At 40.2% G+C, this 14,796-nt stretch overlaps 1 pseudogene; it reads right to left on the reverse strand.

Annotated features, from left to right (window-relative positions):
* Positions 1 to 8,594: 8,594 nt before the first annotated feature.
* LOC133755387 (vacuolar protein sorting-associated protein VTA1 homolog) lies at positions 8,595 to 10,494 on the reverse strand (annotated as a pseudogene).
* Positions 10,495 to 14,796: the final 4,302 nt, after the last annotated feature.

Below are 14,796 nucleotides of genomic sequence, written 5' to 3' on the forward strand. Positions count from 1 at the left end.
AAAATCAATGTGCCTTGTAAACCTCTCATCTTTGTTTTGAAATGTGTTGTGAATGTATGTTTTATGTCAGTGTCTGTAAGCCGGAGACTTCTCACTTAAGGCAGAAGGCTGCTGAGGGACAGCACAACCGTAGCTTTGCTCTGTTACTTTACTGTGGCTACTCTCTCACACTTTCTCTTTATTTTATTAAGATTTAAAAATTTTATTTTAAAGCAGAGTTACAGAGAAAGAGGCAGAGACAGAAGGATGGGGATCTTGCATCTGCTGGTTCACTCAAGAGACTGCAATGAATAATCCTGGCCCAGCCTGGAAGTCCAACTCAGTGTCCCATGTTGGTGCTTGTGCCATCTGTTTCTGCTTCCCTAGTTGTGTTAGCAGGGAGCTGGATCAGAAGTGGAACAGCCGTGACTCAAACTGGCACTCATGGGGCTGGCATTGTGGCACAATGGGGAAAGCCACCATCTGCAATGCCAGCTTCCCAGATGAGCAACAGTTCATGTCCCAGTTGCTCCACTTCTAACCTAGCTCCCTGCTGATGGCCTGAGAAAAGCAGCAGCAAATGACTCAAGTGTTTTGGGCCACTGTAACCCATGCGTGAGACCCAGATGAAGTGCCTGGCTCTTGGTTTCTGTGTGGTTCAGCCCTGGCCATTGCAGTCATCTCAGATGGAAGATCTCTCTTTTTTAGCATTTATTTATTTATTTGCAAGGAGGAGATAGAGAAAGGGAGAGAATGAGAAAGAGATTTTCCATCTGCTGGTCTACTCCCTAGATGGCTGCAATGGCCAAGACTGGGCCAGGCCCAAGCCAGGCACCAAGAGCTTCATCCAGGTCTCCCACTTGGGTGTCAAGGACCCAGGTATTGGACCATCTTCTACTTTTCCAGGGCTACTAGCAGAGAACTGGATCAGAAGTGGAGCACCCAGGACATGAAGTTGTGCCTATAGCAGATGCCAGCACTGCAGGCAGCAGCTTTACCTGCTAGTCCACAATGCCATCCCATCTGACTCTCCTTCCTCTCCATAATTCTGACATTTTTTTAAGATTTATTTTATTTATTTGACAGAGTTACTGATAGAGATAAAGACAGATAGAGAGGTCTTAAGTCTGCTGGTTCACTCCCCAAATGGCCACAGTGGCCAGATCTGAGCTGATCTGAGGCCAGAAGCCAGGAGCTTCTTCTGGATCTCCCACATGAATACAGGGGACCAAGGACTTGGGCCATACTGTGCCACTTTCCCAAGCACATTAGCAGGCAGCTGGATTGGAAGTGGAGCAGCCAAGATCCAAACCAGTGACCATATGGGATGCAGGCCAGTGTGTCAACCACCTGTACCACATCACCGGCCCCCAAAATTCTGACTTTCAAATAAATCTTTTTTAAAGGGTGGACACACATATTGGATCCCAGCATTTTATTTGGTGGTGGCTTAATCCACTGTGCCGCAAGGCCAGCCCCACCCTTTATCCTGGTGACTTGTGTGTCAAGATCTTGGTAATATCTGCTGAACAAATGTTGGTATTATGTTAGACTCCTGTTTTATTTTGATTCTAGTTTGTTGAGTTTATTCTGGCTGCCACTTTTGGGTAGCAAGCTGTGATGTCATTAGCTGCCATGTGTTAGGCTGGCACTGATTCTACCTTTCCATTTATTCAAATAGAAGTGGAAAATGAAATCCTCTCAAAACTAACATGCTACAAAGTAACAACTGGAAATCAAGCTTCCTTTCTTCTCACCTAACAGACCCACCTGGTCTCTGTGTTTCTCATTTTAGCCCAAACCTATATATATCAGATTCCTAGAGTAGAAGGAAGCTTATTTTTCAAGGCAGAATTCATAGATGTGGTTGTCCATTCACCTCTGAGAATTAAAGCCATCACTCTGCTTTTTGACTGGTTCTCAGTCTGTGGTGGTGCCCTCTCACAGGAAGACAGATTCCTCACAGAAGAATACACCTAGGTGGAGAAAACTTTATGGAGTGGGCTTTCCAAAGTGAAATGGAATTCTGGCCTGGACATCCTTGAGATCGTGATCAGCAGAGTGGGGAAATTCTTAGCTATGTCCATTCACATCCTTTCCTTTTTGTTCAATGTATTCCTCCCTTACATAGTGCTCTGTGCTCTCCTTCTGTTGCACATGCACAAGGCGTGTCTGTGATTGAGGCTGTTTGTATACTGCTGCAGTATCTGGAGTTGCCTTTGTCTCCATCTCTAACCAGAAAATCAGATGCAGAATGAGGAGGGGACTGTCACCCTGGCACACAGGGTTTGGGCCCCTTGCTTCTTTACTTTTCTTCAGTGCAGGAGCAGCCTTAAACAGAGCTGTACTGGGTAGTATTATTTCTTTTAGATTTGAGTGCTCGGATAGCAAAAGAAATACATATTTTTTTCTTATAGAATGGATTGAAGAGGCACTACATAAAGTCAGCAGCAACTTTCTTGGCTCCTGTTACATGTCAAGATGAGTCAGAATATTCAGGGCCATTTGTTAAATTTTTTAAAAAATTAAAAAGATTTATTTGAAAGGCAGAGTTACAAAGAGAGAGAGACATAAATCATTTATCCATTGGTTCACACCCCTATTGGCCACAACAGCTGCAGTTGGACTGGATTAAAGTCAGGAGCCAGTATCTTCCACATTTCCCATGTGGGAGTAGGAGCACAAGCACCATCTTTTGTAGCTTTCCTAGGCACATGAAGGAGCTGGATCAGTAGTAGACAGCTGGGACATAAACTCATGCACAATATGGAATACCAGCATCACAGGCAATGGCTTTCCCAGTATGCTCTACTGTCTTTTTTATTATTATTATTATTTTTATTTGAAAGGCAGAGTTAGAGAAGCAGAGGCAGAGACAGAGAGAGAGAGGGAGAAAGGCCTTCCATCTTCTGGTTTACTCCCTGATGGCTGCAATGGCTGGAGCTACCCTGAACTGAAGCCAAGAGCCAGGAGCCTCTTCCAATTATCCCACATGGGCACAGGGGCCCAAGACTTGGGCCATCTTCTGCTGCTTCCCCAGACCTTAGAAGAGAGCTGGATCAGAAATGGAGCATCCGAGACTCAAAGCAGCGCCCACATGGGATGCCGGCAGTGCAGGCAGCAGCTCTCCCTGCTGGGACACAGTACCAGCCCCTCTATCATCTATTTTATGGAAATATATATTTAAGGGACATTAGAGGGCCATTCAGGCCCTTCCTACAAAACATTTTGAAATAATGATTGACAGTCTACAAGACTGCTTCCAAAGGGAGAGAGCTGCAGGAACAGAGAGGGCAGTGATATTGAAAGGGTATGAGGAACAAGGGAAGGTAAGAAGGCCAGAAGAAATCTTGAAAAGTATTCCAAAGGATAAAGTAATAGGACACAGGTCATTTGTGAGGATTTCTATTATAGGGTTTTCCTTTTTTTTTTTTTAATTAAAGATAATTTCTAACATAATTTGTGATATACTTGACTCACTTTTCAGTTTTCTTCTTACAGATAAGATATGCTTATAAGATGTAGAGGGGCTGGTGCTGTGGCTTTGTAGTTTAATCCTCTGCCTGTGGCACTGGCATCCTATATGGGCACCGGTTCTAGTCCCAGCTGCTCCTCTTCTGGTCCAGCTCTCAGCTATGACTATGACCTGGGAAAACAGTAGAAGATGGCTCAAGTGCTTAGGCCCCTGTACCCAAGGAGGGGACAGAGAAGAAACTCCTGGCTCCTGGCTTCAGATCAGAGCAGCTCCATCTGTTATAGCCATTTGGGGAGTGAACCAGCAGATGGAAGACCTTTATCTCTGTCTCTTCCTCTTACTGTCTATAATTCATCCTCTCAAATAAATAAAATCTTAAAAAAAAAATAAGATGTAGAGAAGTACTGGAATTAAATGCAATAGTACACTCCTAAATATGCAGTTAGCATTAAATTTTTGTTAAGAAAGGGATGAGCTTGGCTTTATGTGTCTTGCTTAGAGCAGAATTTTTATGACTGAATTTGAGATAATTAAAAATCAGTTTCATAATTGAAACATTGACCATTTTTACTACTGCAGCCTCCCCCTCACTCTGTATTCCTATGCAGATAGTCCACATGAGGGTACAACAGAAAGAGAGGCCTGCATATCTGGAGTAATGCAAATATGTCCTTTGATTAAACCAGGGGATTGATTGACTGGAGTTCTTTGTGATTCAGTTTGTGTTTTTCTGTAGAGTGAAATATAGTGATTTGGGTAAATTGTCTTCTAGTTGATGATTCCAATTGGCTTTCTTATCCATCTACCTGGTATCACAGGTGATTCCCAAGACAGGTGTTGGACTCTATGGAAAAAAAAAAAAGTAGCCTCTTCAGAGTTGATGTATTTCTCCTGGAAAATTGGAGAAATATTTTGCCAGAAGCAGTTCATGGAGGATGTATACTTCCCTAGAAATGAAACTGAAGTGATTCTCTTTAATTGCCCCTCCCTGAGCTAGTTCCTGAGGCTCATTGATCAGGGTAAGAATGCTAATATTTATAGGCCAATTATGAATGATCCATGTTTGTCTTACACATGAGATGTCTACAGATCTGTTTCTCAAGGCCTTTAAGATAAAATAAGAAAACTTTGCAACAAAAGAGAAGGTTGGCATTGCCTGTTGCCTTGGTCTAGGATCTGTGCTTTTATTACCCACTTAGTACTCTGACTCCTATTGTGCGCATCTCCTGATGGTTCTTTTTTGGCCATTCCTGTGTCCAGATTCCTTAATGGGTGACAATCTTTGTCCAGATTTCCAGTCTGATAACTCAGCCCAAATTGAGTTGGACTAGTTTGTGTACCCACTTCAGGATTAAGGTGGTCCAAAACTGCCAGTGCCCAATGACTTGGCTGCCTTTATGCTCACTCAAGAGGTAAGACTCTGGGCACAGGTTCCAAGTGGCTTTGCTTGGTCCTCTTCCCTTGATCTCCCTGGTGACAAGCTGATTCTCAGGTAGGCAGGGAACTTGTTGGCTCACAGGAGTCTCCAGATTTCTGCTTTGCACTTATCTGCAAAATATTTGAGTTTTCTCTTGGATCTCAAAAGTCCTGAGTAGGGAGTTTTATTTTGTATTGAGATGTGTCTTTATAAAGACAGGTGTCACTGAAGACTGTGTGTCCTCATAATTAATTGAACTCACCCAGGCCTTCATGGAATTCTGGGATCCTGGCTTCAGGCTGAACATTGCCTGTTGTTAAAAAGTGCAAGAATTAAAAATTGCTATTATTTTATGCTCTTATAAAGCTGCAAAAGCATTAACATTGTGCATTTCTGGGTGATTTGAAAATTCTAAATTTGAAATCAATTGTGTTGACTGGCTTTGCAGAGTAGGAAGAAAATAATTGGTTTATTAATTATTTATAAAGAGACACTATGAAAGAAGCTATTCATTGGTACCAATTGTCTAAGCTTTAGTATTTATGAAACTATGATTTATTTATTTATTTATTTGTTTATTTATGTTTGACAGGTAGAGTTATAGACATTGAGAGAGATACAGAGAGAAAGGTCTTCCTTCCATTGGTTCACTCCTCTAATGGCCACTATGGCCAGTGCTCTGCCGATCTGAAGCCTGGAGCAGAGTACTTCCTCCAGGTATCCCATGCAGGTGCAGAGACCCAAGCACTTGGGCCATCCTCCACTGCCCTCCTGGGCCCAGCAGAGAGCTGGACTGGAAGGGGAACAAATGGGACTAGTACCCGGCACCCCAACTGGGACTAGAACCCAGGGTGCTGGTGCCACAGGCAGAGGATTAGCCAAGTGAGCCATGGCATCAGCCTATGATTTATTTTATTTTATGAGCTATGTCCACTTGAAGTTGTGAAAGAAAACATACAATGGTGGTTGTAATTCACTTTAACAGACTTTTTGAAAGATTTTATTTATTTCTTTGAGAGGCAGAGTTACAGACAGTGAGAGGTAGACACAGAGAGAAAGGTCTTCCAACCATTGGTTCACTCCCAAAATGGCCACAACAGCCGGAGCTACTTGATCCAAAGCCAGGAGCCAGGTGCCTCTTTCCAGTTGCCCATGGGTGCAGGGGACCAAGCACTTGGGCCATATTTTACTGCTTTCCCAGGCCATAGCAGAGAGCTGTAGTGAAAGAGGAGTAGCTGGGACTAGAACCAGTGCCCATATGGGATGCCAGTGCCACATGTGGAAGATTAACCTACTGTGCCATGGCACCGGCCCCACAATTCTCTTGAAAACAGAAACATTTATTCCTGAGTCTTTTGATGAATTAGGCCAATGAAGTCCTGACAGGGCACATATGTCTCTAGAATTAGAGGAGTGCTCATCATTCTCATACTGTGTTCTGTTGCTGTTCAGCCTGTGACAGTGAGACATATAAATAAAAAAACAGATATTCAGCATGTGGTTACCCCACAAGGAGGCTTATCTTGTCTGCATCTGAATAATTTTGATAGCCAGGTGTTTTTAAGTTGCTAAATATTCTCCTAATTTGTGTTTATTTAAAGACTATTAACTTAGTACCACAATTTTTGTTATAATAATTTGATTGCTAATAAGGAATTTACAAAATCATACCTTGACTAGAAGTTTTACTTTGTAACAATCACAGACTAGCAGAAGTCATAAACTATTAACCCTCATTTTTCTAAAATAAGAGGTTGTAATTAATATGAATATATAAAGAATATATTTTTTGGCCGGCGCCGTGGCTTAACAGGCTAATCCTCTGCCTTGCGGCGCTGGCACACCGGGTTCTAGTCCCGGTTGGGGTGCCAGATTCTATTCCGGTTGCCCCTCTTCCAGGCCAGCTCTCTGCTATGGCCCAAGTCCTTGGGCCCTGCACCCGCATGGGAGACCAGGAGAAGCACCTGGCTCCTGGCTTCAGATCAGCGAGATGCGCCGGCCACAGCGGCCATTGGAGGGTGAACCAACGGCAAAAAGAAAGACCTTTCTCTCTGTCTCTCTCTCACTATCCACTCTGCCTGTCAAAAAAAAAAAAAAAGAATATATTTTTTAAGATTTTATTTATTTATTTGAGAGGTAGAATTACAGACAGAGGGAGAGACAGAGAGAAAGGTCTTCCTTCCATTGGTTCACTCCCCAGGTGGCTGCAATGGCCAGAGCTGCACAGATCTAAAGCCAGGAGCCAGCTGCTTCTTCCTGGTCTCCCATGCGGGTGCAGGGGCCCAAGCACTTGGGCCATCTTCCACTGCTTTTCCAGGCCATAGCAGAGAACTGGACTGGAAGAGGGGCAACTGGGACTAGAACTGGCACCCATAAAGGATGCCAGCACCTCAGGCAGAGGATTAGCCTTTGCACCACATCACCAGCCCCAAGTACATGAAGAATTTAGAACAAAAAATCTACCAACCTCATGGAGTTTATCTCCCTTTCAAAACTTTTAATAACCTTTGGGATGGAGAATACTAATTTAAGGTACTGTAATTAAATTCACACAAACAAAAGATGTTTTAGGATGTTTTACTTCATTATTTAAGTTAGATACTATTAGGAAATTCTAGACTATTTTGTGGATAAATTGTAATTTCTTTTCACAAGTGTATTTGAGTAGAAACACAAGCTTTTATAATCAATTAATTATGTTTAAAACATATGCTTATGTATGTTTTGTATTAAAATAACAGCATTTTATGAAGTTTAGATACATCTTGTTCAATACAAGCCTATACTTTTTTTAAGTTTTATTTAAAAAGAATCTTTGTATTTATTTTTTTAACACAGCAAATTTGGGTGACACAGTAAGTCCATAATTTACCACAAAATTCATAAACTTAACAACTGAGTATCTTAAGTCTTATAAATCTTCTGAATCATTCATAGTTATGCACTCAATGGAATGAACTCCTCAGCAGCTGAGAAGGATCTTAACTTAAAAGCACTAACTCTTCAGGCATCTCTACATGCCTCTATTTTTCATTCTCTAAGACATGCAGTCAGACTGCTGATGCAACAAATACCAAGTTACCTTAAGCTTAATGGATAAGAAAAAGCATTTGGGAAACCAACATTATTAATACTAAGTCTGAAAGCATTTCTACCTCTTTACTGAATAACTTTCCTTTCTGTCAATGTTAAACTCTAATGAATAAAAATTGTGTTTTGAACATAATTTTTTCAGGTTAATCTAGCACTTTAGGACATTTGTATTTGTTTTATAAGCCTTAAGGAAAACAAAAAGATAATCTCTAATCTAGACAATTCTGGAATCTTTCATTAGATTTAGAATTTTAAAGCAAAGTAATATGATCTGTTTGTCCAAATAGTATGCCTTTTAAAAAATTCTCTTCATGTATGTAAATTAATAAAGCTTATTTCCAATATATATTTTCTGTGTTTTCATTTGCTGGAGCAGGGTTCAAAGGGTGTTTTTAGGATCTTGCCAACATCAGCCCTCTGTACCCATAAATTACCAAAGCCATTAAATGGACAATAAAAACTGGTTGAGGCTACTGATGAATGCTTCCAAAGGAATCTGATACACACAGATTTTATTGTCATATTCAACTCAACTGAAGTCTTTCTTGAAACTGTACTCTTGATAGGCTGAAGACAGTAATGGAGTTAATTCTTTATGCCAAAGAGACATGGATCTGTTGTACAAAGGCTTCATTCTCTGTCAGTCATCAGTAACTTGAGGTCTTTCTGTATATTCTGAATGGCAGTGTTTACATCTTCATATTGTAAAGCACTGCTAGCATATTTGCAGTATTTCTGAGCTCTCACAAAGTCCTCAGGTTTGAGGTGGATATGGCCTTGGGAAACCATACTGAAAAGTGCAGGATCAATGGCTGGAATAGTCTATAGAGTAGGTTGGATAGTATTCTTTGTTACACCCATGCTATGGGGCACTTTTGCTGGTGTATTGGCTGGGGCATGTGCACCCAGAGGACCCTGTATTCAACTATAGCTGTCTGATGGCATGCTGCCTGGGTCAAATGCTGAAGATGATAATGGCAGAGGTGTGTTGAATGGGCAGAGATGCTACTACAGCATCTTCATTTTCTTCACCATCAGTATCTTCCTCAATTGCTTGAGTAGTCTCCTCATTCTTTAAGCAATTATGGATATATGTTGCCTTCCACCTTGCATACTTTGTGTGTTTCACATTTTCATCAGTGTTATGTCAAGCAAAGTTATGACATCTGTTAAAAGACTTGCAGTATAGAAGAACATGATCAGGTTTTTTGTGAAATCTCCAGCACAATGTTCATTGTCTGCATATATAAACATTTTCCAAGAATAATTCCCCAAATGGGCATAACCAACTACTCCTTGGGTAATAGCTTCATTATCACCCCCACTGTTTCTTTTTGTTGTTTTTGTGAAGAATCTGAGCCTGGATCAAGGCACAGCTATTTTAGGCTAGGCCTCCATCTTGTAACTCAGGCCTGAGCAGACCCTGAACCCTTTGGCAAAATCTCCCGAAAGAAGAAAAATAAACTCCCCTTGTGATAAACTCCCCTAGCAACAGCCAATCAGCAGATAGCAGGGAAATACCTGCTATCCAGCTGTCTTTTCCAGGTGTCTATTTAGGCCATTAAGGTGATTGATAACATCCCAAAACCCTGCAGTTTGGAATATACACCCTCATGGCTTGGACCCTACACTTTAGCCAATCATTTTAAAAAGCATCAACCCCAAAGCCATCTAACCACCTTTACTAGGTCTATTCCCACCACTGGATTTACTAATCAATTTTAAGAGATGTTCTTTAAATTCTCACAGCATGAGATGATTTGCTGAATGGTGCTATAATGTATAGAATGTCTCTGAAAACCCTATATAAACCTCACAAAGGAAATGGGATGGGTCCTCATCAGATGACCGTTGTGATGATTGGAGGAGTGGACCCTAGATTGAGCTAGAACAATAAACCTCTTTGCTTTTGCATCATTGAAGTCTCTCATTGGGATAATTGAGTCCCATCCAAGTCTGGTCTAACAGTTGTTGTTAAGATTTATTTATTTATTATTATGGCAGAATTACAGAAAGACAGAGAGAGAGTCAGCCTCTGCCATCCACTCCCCAAATGGCCGCAATGGCCAGAGCTGTGCTGATCTGAAGCCAGGAGCCAGGAAATTCTTCCAGGTCTCCCACATGTGTGCAGGGGCCCAAGGACTTGGGCCATTTTTCTACTTCTTTCCCAGGCCAGAGCGGAGAGCTGAGTCTGAAGTGGAGCAGCTGGGACTTGAACTGGAGCACATATGGGATGCCAGCACTGTAGGCCAGGGCTTTAACCTGCTGTACCAGTGTCAACCCCCCAACTCTTTATTAAGAGCTCCTAACTGACCTGTTAATTTTGATAAAAATTTATGACACTCAGGAGTTTTATTATCAATCTTCATTCTAGTTTGCATGGCATATAAATGACCCCCTTGGTGAAATACATAATGATCAAACGATGGCTGCCAACAAACACCCCTCAGATCATTTCTTGAACAACTATTCAGTAATAGGCCACCACAGGGTCCTACTTGTCATGCTCCTGAACCATCAGGTGATGCTGTATGTTCTTTTATTTTTTAAAGTTTTTTATTTTATTATTTTTATTTTGACAGGTAGAGTTATAGACAGTGAGAGAATGAGAGAAGGTCTTCCTTCCGAATGTTCTTGGTATTTTGATTGAGATCACATTGAATCTGTGAATTGCTTTTGAGGGGCTGGCACTGTGGAATAGTAATTTGAGTCTCTGTGGCATTGACATCTGATATGGATGCCAGTTTGGGTCCCAGCTGGTACTCTGATCCAGCTCTCTGCTTATGGCCTAGGAAGGCAGTGGAAGATGGCCCAAGTGCTTGGGCTCCTGTATCCACATAGGAGATGAGGAGGAAGCTCCTAGCTCATGGGTTCAGATCAGCCCAGCACCAGCTATTACAGCTATTTGGAGAATTAACCAACAGTTAGAAGGCATCGGTTTTTTTCTCTCTGTCTCTCTATAACTTCCTCTCAAATAAATAAATGATTGTGAAAGTAAAATTAAAAATAATTTTTATTGGTAGAATGGGAATTTTGATGATATTAGTTCTTCCAATTTATGAACATCAAAGATTTTTCCTTTTTTTGTGTTTTCTTTTTTTTCTTTAATGTTTTGTAATTTTTCTTATAGAGATCTTTCACACCCTTGACTAAATTTATTCCAAGGTAATAAAAAATTTTATGGTTATTGAGAATGGCACTGATCTGATAAGTTATTTTTCAGCTATGGCATTTTTGTGTATATAATGGTTATTGATTTTTGTGTGTTGATTTCATATTTTACAACTTTACCAAACTTTCTTGTGAGTTTCAATAATCTCTTGGTGGAGTCTTTTGGTTTCCCAATAATTAGAATCATGATACCTGCAAACAGGTTATTAGGCTTTCTCCTTTCTAATTTGTTTTCCTTTGATTTCTTTTTCTTGCATTATTGCCATGGCTAAAACTGTCAGTAGTGTATTGAACAGCAGTAGTGATGAAGAGCAACTTTGGTTTCAGATCTTAGTGGAAATGCTTCCACGATTTCCCATTCAATATGATGTTGGTTGAAGATTTGTCATATATTGCCTTGATTGTGATAAGGAATGTTCCTTCTATTCCCAACTTGCTTAAGGTTTTTATAATGAAAGGTTGCTTTTTATCAAATACTTTCTCTTCATTTATTGATCATCGTGTGGTTTTTATTCTTTAGTTTGCTAGTGTCACATATCACATTTATTGATTTGCATATGTTGAACTATCCCTGCATACCATAGGTACATTCCACTTGGTCCAGGTAAATTATCTTTATGATCTGTTGTTGGATTTTATTAGCTAGTATTTTGTTGAAAATTTTGGGATCTGTGGTTATCAGAGATATTGTTCTTTAATTCTCTTTCTCTATTGTATCATTTTCTGGTTTAGAAAATAAGGTGACACTGGCCAAATAGGAGTTTGGGAATACTCTTCTCTTTCAATTGCTTTGAATAGTTTAAGAAGAATTGGAATTAGTTCTATTTTTAAAAGTCTGGTAGACTTTAGCAGTGAAGCTTTCTGGTCTTGGGCTTTTCTTTGGAGGGCTTTTGTTACTGATTCAATATCTGTCTTGGTTTTTGGTTTGTTTAGGTTTTCTATATGTCTTCATAGCTCAATGTTTTTACCTAGCATGTGTCTTGATTTCTTCCAGGTTTTCGAATTTGTTGATCATTGCATGTGATGCCTACATTCTATATTGCAGTGCTAATCTAAGTCTTCAGTGTTTCACTTCCAAACTAGTTTCCTGCTTAATATCTCTGGGAAACATGAGGTAGGGGCTCAAATTCTTCAGTTCCTTTCACCTAAGTGCAAGATCTACTACTTATTAGGGGATGTGAGAGCCTGGTACAGCCACAGCTGTTGCAGACATTTAGAGAGTGAACCAACATATGGAAGACCTCTCTTCCTCTCTCTCTTCACCCACTTTCTGTGTGTTTCTCTGCCCTTTCTAAAATCATTTTAAAAGTTATTTATTTCTTTATTTGAAAGTCACAGTTACAGAGAGAGAAAGAGAGACATAGAGAGATCTTCCATCATCTGTTTCATGCCCCTGGTGTCTCCAATGGCCAGTGTAGGGCCAGGTTGAAACCAGGAGCTTCTTTTGAGTCACCCATGGGGGTGGCAGGAGCCCGAGTACTTGGGCCATCTTCCACTCTATCAGGCCATTAGCATGAAGCTAAATCAGAAGTGGAGCAAGTGTGACTTGAACTGGTGCCTATATGGGATGCCAGTATAACAGATGGCAGCTTTGCATACTGCAGCACACCAGCCCCCTCTCTGCCTTTCATATAAACAAATCTTTAAAAAAGAAATGAAAGTGTCCTTAAGATAGTAAAAGTCATCATGATTGAGCATTGAAGAATCTATTGAAATTATTACATTTAAAAGATTTATTTATATATTTGAAAGGCAGTGTTAGAGTGAGAAAGGGAGAGACTGATCTTCCTTCTGGTTTGTTCTCCTCCAAAATGGCTGCAATGACTGGGGCTAGACCAGGCTGATCTCATGAGATAGGAGCTTCTTCCAGATATCACATGGGTTCAGGGGCCCAAGCATTTGGGCAATCATTTGCTACTTTCCCAGACACATAAGCAGGGAGATGGATAAGTTTGGAGCATCAATATCTGTGACATCATCCTTGCAGTACAAGGATATAGAGCCCATCTGGCACAATTAACATCCTATTTATGGGTGGGCCAAGTATAACAGCTTTCAACTCTCAAGGTTTGGACTAGATGGGTTCTAAGGAATTGTGTTATAACAGAGATAAATCCATAACTCTTGGTTTGAGCTTTTGTTAGCAGATAATGGCTGTGACTAATTTGGGTCTCGGGATTGTCACCAGTGAAGGCATCCAGATTAACAGTAATGAGATCAACAGTCAGCAGAATGGTGTCCAGCTGAACTTAAATGGTTTTTCTTTTTTATTGTTAGAATAGTGACCTCCTGCAGTACCCTGGCATCTGGACATAGACAGTAGACATTGGAAGCCATCCCCTTTGCCAAATGGAGTATGCCAAGTTTGGGTCCATCATTTATTAAGGAGGCCTTAGTAGCCATTCTCACATTTTACTGTTATATATTCATGGCCAAAGTCCTACTAGACATCAAGGTTTGTAGAATCACAGGCTCAAGGTGTGTAGGTGACTGTTTTTCCAGTATAGAACAGTTAATAGCCATCTAATTTAATTTTACTGGCACATAGCAAGGTTCCAAGAGAGGTTATTTCTTGCATCACAGCCCTTAAGAAGTAATGGATATCGTAGATGATGCAAAGAATTTAAAAGGTGTATGAGCTCCACAAGTGAAGAAGTCACTGAGAGCACTAATGATAGTGCCTACAGAATTTAATTTGACTGAATTTTAGCACTTTTCATTGGAAGGGGGGCCATTTAAGCTGGGCTGATTTGTAGCACCCATGACAATTAATTTTTTAAATGAGGCATGCATTGCACTAAAACCCAGGAAGGACTAAAACGTATTAGCGTTGTATGTTCTTTGCAAGTGTGTCAAATAGTCTCATTCAGGGAGGAAGTCATCAATGTGATGTGTTCTTGTGCTCCTGATAAAAGGTGAGTACAGTTAAATTCTTTGCAAAAATTGTGTTTGATGGCAAAGTCAATGAGATGCTCATGTATACCCTAGAAGTGTCTTTTCAAAGTGAAGGCAAACTAGACTAAGGGGCTGTTGGAAAAGCTTTGAGCAAAACACATTTGCCACTTTTGTAGTAGTTAAGATGGGTCATTTATCTATTAAGAGGCATCAAATATGTTAATATTAGATATAAAGTATGATGAACATAATTGATTGCATATAGCATTAAGATTTTAGTAATCTACCATGAGATGGCATTTACTTTTTTCCAGATTCAACAGATAAAATTGGGCTGCCAAGTGGGAAAGAGCTGGAATAATCACCTTTTTGTTAATTAAGTCTAATGTAATAAATTTTAATGCATGAAGACATTGAGTTTCCTTTTATTATGTCATCTTAATTATTTTAGTTTGGGACCTGTGGATTGTTATTTTCCCTAGTTAAGTTGTAGCTTAAAATTTTTATTTTAATAATTACTTGCTGTATTAGGCCATCTCTCCCACCTGTGGGATTTTTTTTGAGTACATCTGACTATTGGAAACTTAGGTAATACTATAATTAAAATGAGATGTACCAAATAAATTATTTTTTTCTTCTGATACATATTTTGGAACTTTTCTAAAATGGTATTGAGTACCCTGTTTAAATTTCGGATCCCCTGGGTAAGACTTATTTGAGCCACATTACTGATTACACCTAAGAAACTCTGTGAATAAGTGCATCT

The sequence above is a fragment of the Lepus europaeus genome, unplaced genomic scaffold (genome assembly GCF_033115175.1).
Source record: "Lepus europaeus isolate LE1 unplaced genomic scaffold, mLepTim1.pri SCAFFOLD_420, whole genome shotgun sequence".
Taxonomy (NCBI): domain Eukaryota; kingdom Metazoa; phylum Chordata; class Mammalia; order Lagomorpha; family Leporidae; genus Lepus; species Lepus europaeus.